The sequence below is a fragment of the Typopeltis vanoorti genome, chromosome 4 (genome assembly GCF_054136105.1).
Source record: "Typopeltis vanoorti isolate ZY-2024b chromosome 4, IOZ_Tvanoo_1.0, whole genome shotgun sequence".
NCBI lineage: Eukaryota > Metazoa > Arthropoda > Arachnida > Uropygi > Thelyphonidae > Typopeltis > Typopeltis vanoorti.
In genome coordinates, this window is record NC_143552.1 from 88,377,052 (window position 1) to 88,395,686 (window position 18,635).

General features: G+C 35.2%; 1 protein-coding gene across 2 annotated transcripts in view; it reads right to left on the reverse strand.

Annotated features, from left to right (window-relative positions):
• Positions 1 to 18,635, reverse strand: part of LOC150107481 (nucleolar transcription factor 1-A-like) — a 554,391-nt gene that overhangs the window by 480,218 nt on the left and 55,538 nt on the right. For both annotated transcript variants that reach the window (XR_016548246.1, XR_016548245.1), the window contains exon 3: positions 9,986 to 10,077. The gene's annotated coding sequence lies outside the window, so the exon portion shown is untranslated. The remainder of the gene's footprint in view (positions 1 to 9,985; positions 10,078 to 18,635) is intronic.

Genomic DNA, 18,635 nt, shown 5'->3' on the forward strand with positions numbered 1-18,635 from the left:
TAAGCATGTTACATAAAAGATTATTGGTCTCTTTATGATTTGTCCAAGTTGGGTTCTGGTCTAATGGAGCATAAGATGTTAAAAATTTTACTCTTGCTTTCAGATTCTTCTTTTATGCTCTATTTGATCACAACCTTACTTCAACAAATCATGAAGAGATCAATAATCCTTTACACAACATGCTTTGCAGGCAAAGCTTGCTGCACGTATTTTGCTGGTGCTAGTGGTGGTTTCTCCTCCCCCCATACACACAAGCACAGGATTATTTAAGTAAATACTAATGAGACTGCTAGTAGTAGTACAGTTAATGCTACACTGCAGGATTTTGGCAGCATCACAGTCACCAAAATTTATAAGAGCTCAGCTATAGCATTTGCTGGTGGTGTAGAATTTCCTTTATATCATGGTATTATTTTATTATATTATTTCTGAGATAATGCTGCCAATTCCTGCAAGGATGTGAACTCGAAGAATTGAAATTCCAGATGCGAAGAGGAAAGACAAGTGCGACTAAGATTTTAAAAGAGACAGCAGATGCTCGTAAGAATTACTCTTTCAATCTGTATGGCAGAGGGGAAATATTTAATCGTAAAAGATATGGAAACAAAAGATAAATTATTACAGTTTTACATGCCAAGATGGTATGAGGTGTTACATTTTTATGTAACAATAATTCCAATAAAAGTAAGAAGCCAGGTAAGATATTTCTAATAGAAAACAGTGATTAAATCCTTATCCACACTTTTCTCAAAATGAGGTAAAATCAGTAATATAAGAAAGAGTATAAAAAGCAAAGATGCCAACTAGTTTTCTGGTGTAGTCACCTTCACAATGGACATGAAGACACCCGTACCAAATTTTGTCAACATCAGTACAACTCAAGTTATGGTGAACAATCCAGGCATGCAGAGAGTACCTGCATTGCAGTTCATATGATCACTTAGGCATTTACTCCAAGACTAAATATTTTAACTGTATAGAGATCGACCATATCACCAATCAGTGCCCTAAACCCTGCCAGAATGTGAAAGTTCTGAACATCGCATTACTACTTGTCCCTTTAGATCTTGTACCAAAAGAGTAGGAGCACTGGTAGAACCTATTAGAACAACATGTATATTGGAGGTGATTAAAGAAGAGTTTCCAGATCTTCCAATTCAGTCTAGTGAAGAGGATACTTCCAAACAAACTATACTTGGTAAAATCACAAAATGTATGCAACAATATCAACCAGAAAATAGCCCAAAAATTCCAGAACAGCAGGAGCCACTTTTCTTGTCAAACACTGACTTAACTTCATTAGTTAAAATTAATAATAATAATGAATTTAGTATATGTGACATCTGAACAGATAGAAGACCAAATGCAAACAAACAAAAAACCCTTATACAAGGAAAAAATCAGAGGAGAGGATACAAAAAAAAAAAAAAAAAAAAAAAAAAAAAAAAAAAAAAAAAAAAGCACGTAACACATCTCAAAGAATTTAGTAATCAGACAAAGTCATCAAAAAGGAAAGAATCGATGATATTCAGGATAAACAGAAGAAATTAAAAGACAAACTGAAAAAAATAAATTCTAAAAAAAGAGAAGAAATTATAAACAATGTAAAGATGGAGAAGTTTGTGGATCATCAAATAAAAACTCCTCAAGATTAAATTAAACTTGCCAAGAAATGATTTTCTCTTTTAATCCTTTATCCAAGGGTAAGCAAATAAAGTTTGTGCATGAAGTATCTTCATGGCTAGCTACCTGTATAAAGAGGCTAGTGACTTCACATTAATTGCCATAGTATCCCATAATGCAAAGCATTCATCCTTTCATATGTGTACAATGCTACATTATGGGAAGGGCCACTACCCAGACCAGTTTCAACCTCTACTGAGGTCTCATCAGTAGGAGCCAGATCCAAAAGAGATATCAAGATTAAAGTAATGCAGAAGTCATATATTTCCATACAACAGTAGCAAAAAAGTTTATCACCTTACTAAGAAAAGAAAAATAAGTAGCTTCCAAATCAAGAACAGTAGCCATGAATAATGGCCAGCAACTGCAAAAAGCTGGAAAAGAAGGGATCCATTTTGGGAACCATGATTGGGACCTGTACATTAATGACATTGGGACCAGCTTAACTAGAGATGTGCAGCTGTTTGCCAATGATGCAAAGTTGGGAAGAACTATGAGAAGTAGAGCAAATGTTGCCTTGTAGGAGGATCACAACAGACTGTGTAAGTGGGCAAATGAGTGGAGTTATCAGTTGAATGTTGCATGTGCAAGTTCTTGAAATTTGGTAGGTATGGTTGGGATGCACAATATACAATTAATGGAGAAATTTTGAAGAGGCAGAAGAATAAGAGATTCAAGAGTGATGATGATGGATAGAGACTTGAAGCTTAGAGGTCACATTGCTAAAATTGTAAGAAAATCGCAATGGATGATGGCAATAATGAAGAGGACATAGACATGCAGAAGTAAGGAGATTATGATTCACTTGTAAGGCTCTGTTCAAGTCGCATACAGACTACTGTGCTCAGATTTAGTCACCTGGCTTTTCAGGGCGATGAGGATGTATTGGAGAGGTCCAAAGAAGGGTTACTAAGTCAGTGTCAGGTCAAATATGAGGAGAGATTGAGGAAATGCAGCTTACAGAGCCTTATGAATAGAAGAGGAGGGAATATGATTGAGACATACAAGTTGCTAATGCAGAGATTTTTCATAGAGGGAGACAAGGGTAGATGATCATTTGAGCAGAGAAGAAGCAGGTTCTTTACATGGAGTGACTGGTGAGTGGAATGCATTGCCTGAACGTGTGGTGAGTGCAAATCTCAACAATCAATGATCTTTTTGCATGAGAGAGTATAGACCTCCCACAATGAGTTCTTAGATTCCATGGAGGTCAGATGTTAATAATAATTAAAAGCATACAGGTGAATGAGTTCCAGGCATAGAAGTAGAATTTAATCTGTGTCTGCTAAATGATCTACTCCACCTAGTTAAAGTGAACAAGCAGTCAATGGCAGTACTCATGGTGGATCTTACTCAAGCATTTCATAATGTCCAGCAAAATGGAGTGGGCAAAAGAATGCCATCTGTAATTTAAGGAGCCCTGTCCTATTTAACAGGTTCCTATCAGACTCAGTTAAAATTAAAAAAGGAGTCAAGCAAGGTTGCTGTCTTAGTCCCTTGATCTTCACACTGGTTCTGGAACTTTTTTTTTTTTTTTTGCAGGAAGTTGACAATTTGTATGCTGTGCAAGGGATAGCACTTCCAACATGAAATTTAAGGGATAATGATACAATATACATCTTTCTGGTATTTTGGAAAAATTCATTAAAATCAGTGGACTAACTACCAATAAGATAAAATTAAAAGTTTTTGAAAGATGAGATCTCAGATGCATTCTCTTTGGTCTAATCCCTAAGAGAGAACTCTCACCTTAATTAATATACCTTTCTCCACCTGTCCAATATTATCAGTTTCAAGAACTTATATACAAAAACATGAAAACCTTAGTAAACTGTAAACTTGGACTACTTTCCCTTTCTTCTAAAGTCATAGCACTTAAAACTGCAAATCTTCCCTGCTCAGCTGTATATAATAAATATTACAGACATTACAGAAACTGAAGAGAAATGTATAGTATACTTGTGCAATTTTTTTTTTTTTTTTGGTCCAGCCAATATCAGGAAGTTATTATTTCTTCAACTATCAAAGAAGCATGGAAGCCTAGGGCTTCCAGTATTAAATTTCTGCAATTTAAGCAATACAGCTTCAAAATCCATAGAATATTGCAGACCAGTCATACATGCACAGATCATCTTTGGTACTACATGGGTTTTCATCTCTACTTATTTGAAATGAATGATTACAATAACCCCAATTGATGCGATTGTTCCTGAATGCTATGACATTCTGTGCTTAACACTAAGACTGCTACAGTTCTGGCACTGAAATTCTTTCCATAATAACAGTGGAACTTGGTACCATAGTCCCCCCCCCACTCTATCCATAGGTTTGCTATCTGTGGTTTCAGTTATCCACAGTCAGCCCCAGTCAGAAAATATTAAATGGAAAATTCCAGAAATAAACAAAGTGGATACTAATCCAACATTATTTCAAAGCCGAATGTTTGTAGAACCTATGAAAGTTTTGTAAGTTGGGCTTACAAGAATACAATCCTCTGCATCCCTGAGTTGCCTTTGCTACTTAAGTCAAGCAGTGCAGTCAGCTAAGGCAACTTGGGAATGCCGAGGACTGTATTCTCGTAAGCCCTCAGGTCAACTTGAAAGTTTCATAGGTTCTACAAACATTCGTCTTTGAAATAATGTTGGATCTAATATATTCACTTTGCTAATGTAATTTTACATTGCCGAAATGAAGCTGTATGGATCTTTCTTTTAGTAATATACAATTCATAAGTTTTAAATTGATTGCTGTTCTGAGTAGTTCTTGGTTCAGATCGACTGCCATGGTTATCACAGTGCTTGTATTAACCTTATTTTATTTAATGACCCCAAAATGCAAGAGTAGTGATGCTGCCAATTCGAATATGCCAAAGAGAAGCCATAAAGTGTTTCCTTTTAAGTGAAAAAGGTGAAAGTTCACGACTTCATAAAATAATAAATAAATAATAATAAAAAAAAACATATGCTGGGTTCATTTAAAAATTTTATGGAATTTACAACCGTGTTAAAAAAACTTTTTATTATCCGACATTTCGATCATCATATCAAGATCATCATCTGGAGCATACATAAATATACAAGACAAGCTGAGTTACATTATTAACTGTAAGCTAGAGAAACAATGATTTGATCACATGTTATTCTATTGGCATGACCTCTAGTGAAAAAAAAAATTTATTTATAAATTACATCAAGCTAAATTCTATTTATGATGACAGGATTAAACATTCTTTCTTACAGATGGTTTTCTTTCAGAAACAATGATGTCCTATTTTTAGTATTACAATTTGTTATTTAATACTGGATTTTCTACAGTCCTGTTTATAGTTGTTCTTAGTGAGGAAGGTTTCGTGGGTTGAATATATGCCTTCCATATGTTTGGGGTTTTAAGACCATCATTATTGTTCAGATTGGGGTGGTTGATAATGATCTCACAGGCTTCCTTAAATTTCCTAAAAACTATAACCATTCCTTACATTAAAGGAACATCAGACAAAATAAACAGAGTACTACAAAAATACAACCTCAAAGCCACCTTTAAACCTCCTGAAAAATTAAAAAGTTTACTCAACTCATCTAAAGACCCACTCCCTCCACTAGCCCACCTTGGAGTATTCCGTATTTATTGTACTTGTAACATACCATACATAGGAGAAACAGGATGCACAATTCCTATCAGACAAAAAGAACATAAACGACACATTAAATATAATAATTATGGCGAAGCTGGCCTTTTGGATCATGCCCTGAATACCTTACACAGAATTTACTGGAAAAGCACAAGCTGTCTACATCGTACTAAAACAGAAATATCAACGGAAATTTAAGGAAGCCTGTGAGATCATTATCAACCACCCCGATCTGAACAATAATGATGGTCTTAAAATCCCAAACATATGGAAGGCATATATTCGACCCATGAAACCGTCCACATTAAGAACTATAAACAGGACTGTAGAAAATCCAGTATCTTAAATAACAATTGTAATACTAAAAATATGACATCATTGTTTCTGAAAGTAAACCATCTGTAAGAAAGAATTTAATCCTGTCATCATAAATAGAATTTAGCTTGATGTAATTTATAAATTTTTTTTTTTTTTCACTAGAGGTCATGCTAGTAGAATAACATGTGATCAAATCATTGTTTCTGTAGCTTTCAGTTAATAATGTAACTCATCTTGTCTTGTATATTTATGTATGCTCCAGATGATGATCTTGATATGAAGATCGACACGTCGGGATAATAAAAAAAGTTTTTTTTAACATGGATGTAAATTCCATAAAATTTTTAAATGAATGCTGATCACCATGAAACACTAAAAGAAAGAATATGCTGAGGTTACTAAGATTCCATTCACATTCAAATAACTTTTATTACAGTATGTTTTTATAAATGTTCTATTTTATTATTAGTTATCATTGTTAATCCCTTCCTATGCCTAATTTATAAATTAAACTTTATCATAGGTATATATCTATAGGAAAAAACAGTATACATAGGGTTTGGTACTATCCGCAGTTTCAGATATTACAGTATGTTTTTATAAATGTTCTATTTTATTATTAGTTATCATTGTTAATCCCTTCCTGTGCCTAATTTATAAATTAAACTTTATCATAGGTATGTATCTATAGGAAAAAACAGTATACATAGGGTTTGGTACTATCCGCAGTTTCAGATATCCACGAGGTGTCTTGGAACATATCCCCCACAGATGGGAGGGGGGGAAGGAACTACTCTATCAGAAAATTTTAACCCATTCTGCTACAAACTTCCACAAATGTTACTAACAATGACACTCTGTTTACTAAAATTTCCTAGGAGGGATCTTGCTTGGAGAACTGCATATGTCATTTTCCAGTAAACACCATCAAATGGAGGTACTTTAAACATCAGACATCAAATCTGTAGCAGATTGCATTTCCAATCTGTAGCAGATGCTACAGATTGAAAACAATAACATGCATTCTATAGCTGCCCTGCATATTTGGAACAGATTATGTGTTGGGCATTCCATTACTTACAACTGAACATGTTCTTTTTTTGCAATACCATCCCCCACCTGTCAACAAATGGTAGAGAATTTTATAATTGGTGAATTAAAGTATAATTTATGGAAAATATGAAAAGAAAGGAAAAGAAAACAAAAGGCATGGCTTTGAAAACCAGCAATATGACATACACATTCTTTATGATATTGTATTATGGAAATTTTATTTTACAAACATTACATTGTTTAGTTCAACAATTTTTATATTTAAAAAGAAGGAGATACCAATTTATTGTACAATGAAACCTGTGGAGTATTCATGACTAAACAAACACACGTAACCACTGTACTGATGATGTCCTATGATACTTAGGATGAAATATTTACTTATTAAAACTTATTACTGTGGTTACGTGTGTTTGTTTAGGAGATACCAAATTTTTGTCTAGGTGGTATAGACTACCCACATTATGCATGATTCACCTGGGGGAAATAAAATTCTGTCTATTTTTATTATGAGAGGTTTTTCATATAGTTCCTTCCTATTAGTTTACTATGGTCTTCTGGTCAACTGCAGGGATGACCAGTGATGATTATAAAGGAAGTAAGCCCTTTCTTCTATCTCACCTACTATCTATCTCTTTTTCTTTCTCACTGAGATAGAGATTTTCTTTCCTCCATAGAGCTAGTAAGGCATGAGAGTCATGGGCAACATTCTCTCTCTCTCTGAGCCTTATCGGGCAATTTCCAAAATCACTCACCAACTTGAAATTTGGGAATCAAGTCGAGCAGATAGATACTGTGAAATCTGCTTTTCAGACAGCTATACCTGACAGCAACATGAAAAAGGGGCCTCAGACCCACTAAGACAAAAGATCCAGTGCTTATCTTTTTAATAAAAACCAGCAATGCATTGGAGAGACTCACACTCTCCAATGTAAACAAAATCTATAGCATCCTAATACAACAGTCCAACCAAAGCACTTCATTGAATAATCTTGTATCATCCGAGCAACACCATTTCACTGGGAGCTGCCATATAGCACTAGAGCCACCAAACCTGACACTGATATTCAGTGGAGAAAGTGGCACAATGCCCTTCCAACTCCTCATATATTACAGAAATTCAACCTGAATTTTTCAGATAACTGTCTGAAAAATCTCTGCCTCCATAAGAGGGAGAACAATAACTATTAATCAGATAGCTACCAGTGTTCTTGGCATACACTCAAGTTTTTCGGGTCACCAGTGCAATTTATCAAACAAATACAGTCAACCATCTATCGATTCATACGGAACCAAACAAATTGGCTTTCCCACTCCAAGGCTAAGTATTTCTCTTAAATAAGGAGGGCAAAACTTGATATCCATTGACTACTGGATGACAACATCTTGCATTATTATGTGAGAAATTATTCTTATCCTTAATATCCAATAACAGGAAATGGCACAGAAACACACCACTGAATGTATTTTCAGTTCTGGCATTACAGGCTTCTTTTTCTCCACAACCTTACGAATGACAACAGCCTGCATGCCAATGATTCTAATAAATTTCTATAAAGATGCCTTTCGAAGATAGAAGAACTTAAACCTCCAGCATACAATGAAGACAGCCTTCCTGAAATCCTCATGGAACTCATCTTCAACAACACTCAGAGAGAGAGAGATTTTCTTTTCTCCATGAAACTGGTGATATCCTTTCTCCGATCCTTACTTGGCAGTTTCCAAAATCACTCTCAAATTTGGAACGTGGGAATCAGGTCAAACAGATAGTGCCGTGAAATCCGCTTTTCAAGCAGCTATGCCTGATAGCATAACAGAAGAGGGGGCTCAGGCCTCCCAAGACAGATCTAGTACCTGTCTTTTTGCTAAAAATCAGTAATGTATGGGAGAGACCTACATACCCCAATGTAAACAAAATCTATAGAAGCCTAATGCAACTAACTATCCAGCCAAAGCACTCCATTAGATAATCCTGTATCATCCCAGTAAACTCCATTTCACTGGAAGCTGTCATATCGCACTAGAGCCACCAAACCCAACACTGATATTCAGTGGAGAATGTGTGGCACAATGCCCTTCCCACTTGTGCTGTACTACACAAATTCAACTTGAAATTTTCGGATAATTGTCTCTTCTGCTACCAAGCAGGAACAGTCCAGCATATCTACTTAAATTGTCCCATTACCATCAAATTAATCCATTCATCTCAGGAAATGGCAGTCTTAACCTACAGTTGTCTTCATACAGAAGAGAAATATCTCAATCTTGTACATGCACAGTCTAAAAAAAAACATTCAATCTGCAACTATTTCTTCATCACTGTGAAAGTGATATAATGTTTTTATCTTTGACACACAAGAACAGATAACATAACACTATCACTGAGAGAAGCAACTGACCATCTGCTTGCTACCTTTAAACAAAAGGTGGGAAGCAGTCTCCTCCATGAGCACTATCACAACAGGCAGAACAATAACCTGAATCTCTTCCACCAACACTGGAATCAACATTCCAGTGTTGGTGGAAGAATCAACTCCTGGTTGAGCAGGGCGAATGCATCACAATCCATTTTTCAACTTGGACGTAACACTGCTGCCCTTTCCACCCTCTCAAAAAAAAAAAAGGGGTGGGGAGAGAATTTCCTGCCACAACAGAATTATGCGAACAACGATCATATAACTGTTAGTTTCATGTAATTTGTGATATCTTATAATAACCAGTCATTTCATGTAATCTGTAATACTATCTATTTAACAATCAATGAGCATGTAACCTCTCTGCCTGACTCCATAGTAATCGATTTTAACCCTTGTACATAAGATTGTTATTTTTAATTAATAAATAAAAAAATAAAATAATAAATAAATATATTTTTTTTTTTTCTTTCTCCTATTACTATCAAGCTCTCTTGCCTTCCTACTCAAAATGTAGGAAGAACACCTCTTTACTTTTTCCTCCTCAATAAAGGTTAAAACCAGTCTTCCCATATACTAAGGCACCTGATCTGAAGTCAACAGTGTCTATTATATAAGTAGACTAGTAGTGAAGATACTTCAAACTTATGCCTGGATATAGAATTATCTTGTCAAGTATAATGTAAATTGCCTACACATCCAGTTTGCTCTCTCGGGAAGAAATTTTTGTAAGATAGGAAATTAGGAATCATAAAGTTATCTATACATATAAATACTTAAGCATAATTTTCAGATGCAGCTTGGATCCTTAGTTTATTGAAGTTAATTAACTTAGATAGTAAATCTAATACATATAAATTTTAATAATGTCAAAATATTGTTGACTTACCATCATATAAAAGTAAACTGTCTGCTCGACTATTTCATTATTTATTTTCTTGAATTTTGTTATTGAAATCCAACTCTCTCTTCATCAGAGAACTAAAAAGGAAAATGAAAGTACTAGTTACAATAAGCAAAATGACAAGTGAATAAAAATATATAAATTGTGCCTTACAATCATATAATCTTGATTTCTAACTACATATGCATCATAAACATAATGATAGTTATTAATATTACTTTCAAGCCTCTATGGAGTCCAAAGATTAATCACAGGAGGTCAAACACTCACAGGCCACAATAATTATCATACTTTGCCTTTAACGTATTCAGCATTGAGCACTCACCACCCACTCCAGCAATACATTCTTATTCACTACTCACCATGCAAAAAATCTCCTTTTCACTTCCTTACTCATATGACCTTCGTACAGTTTCCAAGGATGACCTCCCATTTAACCATCACTCAATACTCTATAATTTTTCTGCATCTATCCAACAGGCTTGTAGTTTATACGTCTCAATCATATCACCTATCCTCCTATCTACCAAGTTAGGAGGATAGTGATATGATTATTATTACATAACACCTCCAGGGAGTCCAAGGACTCATCAAGAGAGGATACCTGATCTATAACTCCCCGTCTCCACCAACCGCAACTATCTTCATCATCCACACCAATGCCATCTACGCCGACCACCAGCACTAGTATCTTCACAGACAATCACAGACATCCATGCCCACAGTGGGATTCGAACCTGGAGCTTTTTGGCTGGAGAGTGGATACGCTAACCATTTGGCCAACCAGGCCAGCAATGAATGAGACAAGCCTGTTGGATAGATACAGAAAAATTCACCTCTGCACTCTCTCTCTCTCTCTCTCTCTCGAGTGTTTTCTTATAGTCGATATAGCCAGGCAACCAGATCTGTGCACAAAAATCCAATGAGTCCTGATTAGTGCCTTATACGATGGAATTATGTTTTCCATTATTAGGGGTTTGAGAGTAGTAGATCTAATAATAGAGAATTTGTACATAACCAATATGATCAATATAACCACACTGCCACCAACTGGTGAGAATAATCACATGGTCTTGACCTGTGAGGTGGCTAAATGTGTGAAATTTTCAGTTAAGAGGGGGTATATATGGAATTACTGGGTGGTAGATATGATAAGCTTAGGAGATTGCTTGGATCAGCGCCATGGCATGTGAAACGTAAGTGCCAGATGTTGATAGTGCATGAGAAGTGGTAAAGGAGTGTTTGAGGAAAGTAACAGCAGACTGCATACCTAGAAGCAGGAGAATAAATCAAGTAGGAATTAAATGGATGAACACCATCATTAAGCTGGAGTTATAAAAAAATAAAAATTTGTGGAAGAATTTGAGAAGAAAGGTGACCAGCAGGCACATGAGCAGTATAAAGCACAGGCCAGAAGGGCAACCAGTGTGGTAAGGAAAGCAAAAGCAGACTATGAAAGGAAATTAGCAGTGTAGTCCAAAATTCCCAAAGAGTCATTTTGGTATGTTGCAAGTAAAAGGAAGAATGTTTATGGCAGAATGATTTTAGTGAATGCCAATCGTAGGGAAGTAACTGAATCAAGCAAAACAGTAGAATTACTAAGTGGAAACTTTGCAAGAGTATATCAACCAGATGGAGATATTGCAGTAATGAGAGAGACAAAGGTTATATGGGAAATAAGACCTATCTTGACTACTGTGTGCAGATCTGGTCACCTGGGTTTCTTGGCAGTGAGAAAGAGGTGGAGAGGATACAGAGACGAGTGACCAAGATGGTAACAGGTCTATGGAATGAACCTTATGATGACAGGTTGAAGATTCAGAAATTTGGTTGACAAGTGGAAAAGGGGTGATATGATTGAAATATATAAATAACTGAAGGGTTTTTCACAAGATTAATACAGAGGAAATTTTTCAGAAGTCTGGTAGTGGGAGAACTAGGGGCTATTCTTGGAAACTGAGCAAGAGTTTAGGTTAGCAGGGGTGTAAGGACTAACCTTTTTTGCTTGGAGAAAAGTGAATGAATGGAATAGGTTGGCAGATTCTGTTGTGGGTACCATAACTGTGAATGAGTTCAAAGCAAAGTATGATAGTTACTGTGTGAATATTGGATAGTGCTTGGCATGATGTTTAGGGAATGATAAGTCTTGATAAGTCTAAGGACTCTATGGAGTAGCTCATAATAATAATATTCAGACTGAAACTTAATAGAGGATATCTCACAGTTCTCAGATTATACGCTCCAGAGGAGGAGAGTGAAGAAGAAAGTTCGGACTTCTATAACCAACTCCAAAATATAACAGAGAAAATGAACAAAATTAACAAGTTTTTACTGCTGGGTGATTTAAATGCTTGCATAGGCAATATGAAAATCCGAAATTATGTCAGAACTTTTGGAGAATTAGTAAAAAATAGAAATGGCCAAAGATTAATCGATTTCTCTATCTACAATAATCTAAGAATAATGAATACAATGTTCAAACAAAGACATTCATAAATTCACGTGGTGAGCAAGAAGATCAAAATCTATTATAGACTATACAATAGCAAATATTAAAATAGGTGGATTCATTCTTGATGTTAGAGTCTTCAAAGGTTTTGAAATTGAATCACATTATTATTTATGTGTGACATCAACACGGTTCTGCCCAAGATGGATAAAGTACTAGTATCCATTAGACAACCGAGAACTTAGGTTCAAGGTCAGCTCATTTTCTGACAATTAAAAAAAACTATATCAGTAAAAAATAAATGACTATTATTGAAGAGCAGAATCATCTCTGCAAATGAGAAATGAAAATTAACATAAGCAAAACAAAAGTAATGAAAATAACAAGGAAAGACATTTAAATATCTAGGAAGTGTGATTAGCAGCAATGGAAGAAGTGACATAAAAGCAAGAATAGTGATGGTAAGAGATGCCTTTAATAGAAAATGGAATTTATTCAGAAGTAAAACGGATCGAAATTTAAAGAAAAGACTAATAAAATATTATGTGTGGAGTGTTGTCTTATATGCAGCTGAAACCTGGACATTGAGGAAAAAAGAAATTAAAATTTTGGAAAGCTTCGAGATGTGGATTTTGAGAAGGATGGAAAAAATAAAATGGACAGATAAAATAAATAATGAAGAGGTCTTAAAAAGAGTAGAGGAAGAAAGGAATCTGTTAAAAAGGATAAAAAGAAGAAAGGGAAATTGGATTGGACATATCCTAGGAGGAAATGGAATAATCAGAGATGCCATTGAAGGAAAAATAAAAGGAAAAAGCCCTAGAGGAAGAGTGATGAAAATGATGCTAGATGGCATGCTGAATAGAGACAGATATACAACCTTGAAAGAGAAGGTTCATAACAGAAGAAAGTGGAAGGAAAGTTTTTTGCTACTAAACGAAGAACCTGCTCAATTGCAGAATACTTGAGAAGAAGAAGAGATTGTTTATTCAAATAAAGATCTTTTAACACATGAATGTGAATGCATAAGAAATGATCTTTCTTCAAACAGATACAACATATCCATCATTAACAAAATGTGAAATAACTATATGCGTAGACAAACCTTCTAAGAATAGAAAATGGAGTGAGAAACTGGACTACTTCATAATATCCAAGATCTTTCTGAAACACTGCTAATAGCCCAAGAAAAATTCTTCCAAGAAGAATTATCTTTTCCAAGATAATTCTTCTCCACTTCTTTTTCAATTATTCGGAAATTAACTTCCTTCCTTCCAACAAAAAGTATATTCTAATCTCTTCCTTCCGTTGCAGAATTCCATGCTCGTGCAATTTTAATTACAAGAACAGAACAAACTGGGAAATCTGCTTGGGTGATACAAAATATGGAAAACAAGGACCACAATCATTAAAAAAAATCAGGACTAGGTAATTGTTTAACTACTGACCAATATTATTTATTAAATGGCACACACTTGTTCATTGAAATACAATGAAATCTGCAAGAACATTCAAAGAATCTTGAAAAGACATTCAACTGCCAAACCTAAGGATTTGGTGAAAAAGTGACATGAATCAAAAATGATTCATGTCACTTTTTCACATTTTGGAGAGAGTAATCTGAAAGAAACATTTAACTTGCATTTTTAATTAAAAAACTAAAATTTTATAACATGATAACTGCTGCTAATGATACTGGATGACTCGAATCCAGTCAGCATTGAGACCTATGACTGCCACACTAGTAACAGTTTTTCACGTGGCAGTGAGTTTGAAGCCATCTGTGTGAGATAAAGTCTAATGAGATCAAATACATAGTAAGTTTCATTACACACCTAATGAGTCAGCTGCTAGTGACAAGAAATGCATCATGAAATAAACACAATGGAGGAGAAAAGAGTAATCATAATGGGTGACTTTAATTATTTAATTAAGTGGTGTACCACAAGGATCAGTCATTGGTCCATTGTCATTCAATCTGTACATTAATGACATTGTGAGGGATTTGACAGGAAATATAAGCTATTTGCTTGATGGTGCAAAGATAGGCAAGGTAATCAGTAATGCAAATGATATGCAGTACTTGATTTGAATAGGCTGGAATTGTGAGCATGTGAAATGAATATCAGTTCAATGTTAGTAAATGTAAAATCATGCACTTGTCATAGGTCTCAATGCTAACTGGATTTGAGTGTAATTAGAACTATCCAATATCTTATTATATTTGTGGGATTATGCTAGAAGAAACAAAAAAGGCTAGGGATTTTGGAGTTATAATCGACAGGAAGTTGAAGTTCAAGAACCATATAGCAAAGATTGCAAATACACCTCAAAGGATAATTACAATGCTGAAACAAACTTTGTCATGTAAAGATATGGAACTTGCTTTTCCTCTTTACAAGGCCTTGATAAGACCTCACTTGGACCGCTGTGCACAGGACTGGTCTCCTGGTTTCCATGATGATTCTGATATAGTGGAGAGAGAGTGCAAAGGAGAGTGTTAAAAATGCTATCAGGATTGTGGAATACTGATTATGAAGACAGATTGTGAATTTATAGAGTGCAGATACTAGCAAACAGAAGAAAGAGGGATGGATATGATTGAGCTTTACAAATTTCTGAAATGGTCATACAGGATTTCAGTTTATGGAATTTTTCATTTCATGGAGAGTGTGGAAAAGACAATAGAGCAACCTCAGAATGTCGCTAAGAAGAGGATGAGAACTAGATTTTTCTTCACAGAGTGGTGCATGATTGGAATGGAGTGCCATTGGATTTTGTGTGTGCAAGTAGTGCGAATGAATTGAAGAGCAAGTATGAAAAGTGGTGTGGGTAGTATGTGGTCTCCCTCAGTGAGTCCCTGACTCCCTGGAGATCTCTATTAATAATAATAAAAGTAAAAATAATAATAATTAAACAGCTTATACATTTTTTTTTTCAGTGAGAGATAGAGGGAGAGAGACCACTTTGCATTCCAGCATAACTATATACATCTTGATGATTCATATTTAACAGTGTCCATGATATGGTGGATCTTAAAATCCATATACTACATTTTTTTATTATACAGAAAACAGAAACACTGATCATAATTCATCATCATCGAATTCCAGAAATGTACCCTCAAGGATTGTACAGGATGTGATAGTACTACATAAAAAATTTACATTATTACTAACTTCCTCTCAACAATTTTCCTCCAAATCGGTCTGTTACTTGTCAAGACTCCAACATTATCAGATCTTATATTTCTATCGTCTAAGGCACTTTTTACCATATCAATCGACCTATATCTTGGTCTTCCACTGAGTCGTGTTCCTGCCAACCTGGCAGATAACACTTGTTTTGCAAATCTTTCCTCTCCCATTCTGTTTAAGTGACCATACCACCTAATTAACGCATTCCTGGATGCTGACAATGTCAAGTTCTTTCCTAATATCCTTGTTTTTAATATGATGTTACAATTGATGTTACCATCTGTTCATGCCCCTAATCTTTCTCAGGACTCTTATATCTGCAGTCTCTAGTCTTTGGTCAAGTGTTTTATTTCTGACCCAGCTCTCAGATCCAGAAGTTAAAACTGGTTTGAACACTGTGTTGTATATAGATAATTTAGTGTTCCAACTAATTTCTCTCTTATTCCATATGAATTTATTCAACTGACTTCCTACCATACCAGCTTTGTTGATCCTGTTGTCTATTTCCATATTTAGTTTACCATCAATCACTAAAAATCGTGCCTAAGTAGCTGAAATGTTTTACTTGTTCTACAGGTTTTCCATTCACAACACAGTTGACATTTTCAATGCTACTGCCTATTTCCATTGTCTTTGTCTTGTTATTACTGACCTTCATACCATATCTATTACAACAGTTATTCAATATCAGTCAGGGAATCTTGCAGACTTGTAGTGGATTTATTTAGAATCTTTTTGTCTTAGAAAATTTTGTCTGCATAAAGCAAAGAGCTGATATTAACCTTTCCAATTTTGATATCAGGTTTAATACCACTTTCCTTCATAATATGATCCATATAGATAATGAATAACAGAGGGATAATGTACATCCTTGTCTGATACCAGACTTAATATTAAACCATCTTCCTATACTTCCTTCAATTCTAACTGCTGACTTACAACTCAAATAAAGACTAAGTATTGCTTGATATAATGCCCCATTGACACCATATAACAATAGCGTATTGAATAGCTTCTCTGTTGGCACCTTGTCATATGCCTTTTCCTGACCTACAAAACTTAAATATAGATCTTTGTTATATTCACATGATTTCTCAACTATTTGTCGTAAAGTGAAGATCTGATCCTGACAACCTCTATTTGGCCTGAATCCAGCTTGTTTTTAAACCAAGCTTTTCTTCAACAATTCTTCTCAACCGTTTCTCAAGTATACTTGCATAAATCTTACCATCATTCTATATTTTGGTTTAAGCCAATAAGAATACAATTTGGTCAGCTAATTCCCAAATTGCCAGCCCATCCTCGTTCATTCAGTATCCAGGTAGATACCTAACAGGGTGCACCACGAGAAGGTGAGGATTGGACATTAGGTCAGAAGCCCTGGTCAGTTCTCTGCATTCCTTCAAATGCTATGTGAAGGTCTCCTCTCAGTTATACAGCTTTGACCTTTAAGCACCCCTGGTCATAATTTAATGTATCTAATAACAAACATAGGGAGAAATATTATCATAGCACGAAAACAATTTCATGCTCTCTAAATGGAGCACAGGAAACAACAATAAGAGCCCACTATTCTCTTACAGGGGCAAGGGGAACTCCATCTATAATAATGGCTGACTATGAAAAACCATTCAATGTGACCAGATAATAATTATTTACTGGAATTTTATGTGAAAGTAGGAAAATACCTCTGTAATTTTATGTGAAAGTAGGAAAATACCTCTGTAATTCTCACATTCAGTTTTATTTCCCTTTTTATATATGGGCACAATGAGAGCTCTACTCCAATCATCAGGAATTTGTTCCTCTGTCCAGGCCTTCTGAATTATGCAGTGCAGCCACTGCAAGACTTTTATACAATCATACTTCAGCATTTCTGGTCGAATATCATCTACTCCTGCTGCCTTTCTACATTTCAAGCCTTTGATAGCTTTTTCTACTTCAAGTATGGATATGTATTCCTGACTGCATGTCTGGTCAGTGTTTTTTACCACTGTGCTATCACTGTTTGTTTCATTCAGCAATTTTTCAAAGTAATTACTCCATACTTCAAGGATATCTTTTCATTTTTGAACTTCTTCAACAACCACCAGAATACCTTGCCACCTTCTTGATATTTATTTCTATGTTCTTATCAAAGTCTTTCCATGACTTTTGTTTAGCTAGTTTTACACAGGGTTTAGCTTTCTTACATTTGTCTCTGTATTCTCTAAGAGCACAAGCTGACTTATTTGCCAAGAACTTGTGATATGCTTTCTTCTTTTCCTTCACTGCCTCTTTAACTTCCTGTGTCCACTGGGGAGTTCCGATTTTTCTATCCTTAGACAACCTCACCACATGCCTCACTGGCTGAATCAATCATGGTTTTCTTCAAGGCTTGCCACTGAATCTCCAAGGTTTGGTTCTTGTTTTCAAACTCTTTCATTTTTTCTTCAATAATCTTTGTGCATTTTAGTCTACAGTTCACATCTGAGAGCTGTTCAACTTTTATTCACTTTAAAACTTTCTTACATGTTCTTCTTTTCAAAATGAAATTCAATTTTATCTTGCTCAAGACTAAATAGTAATCACTTCCAATTTCTAATCCTCTGTACACTCTGGTGTCCTGCACCAGGGAGAAAACATCACTATCGACAATAACATAGTCAATGAGACTTTTCTTATTCCTTGCCTCTTCTCTCCATGTGAATTTGTGCACATTTTTATGTTGGAACATGGTGTTAGTAATAACCAGTCCATATCCTAAGCAGAAATCGAACAGGTATTTGCCATTATTATTAGCTTTGCTCTTTTCTCCAAATTTTTCCAAAATATTTTGTATTTCTGACAATCATTTCCTACTCTGCTATTTAGATCCTCAAAAAGGACCAACTTTTCCTTTTTCATTGTGTCAGTTGCTTTCTCTAAAGCCTCAAAAAATTCCTCCACTTCTACCTTAGTAGAACCTTCTGTGGGACTATAGGCACAAATAAGTCTCATTGTCCAGTTC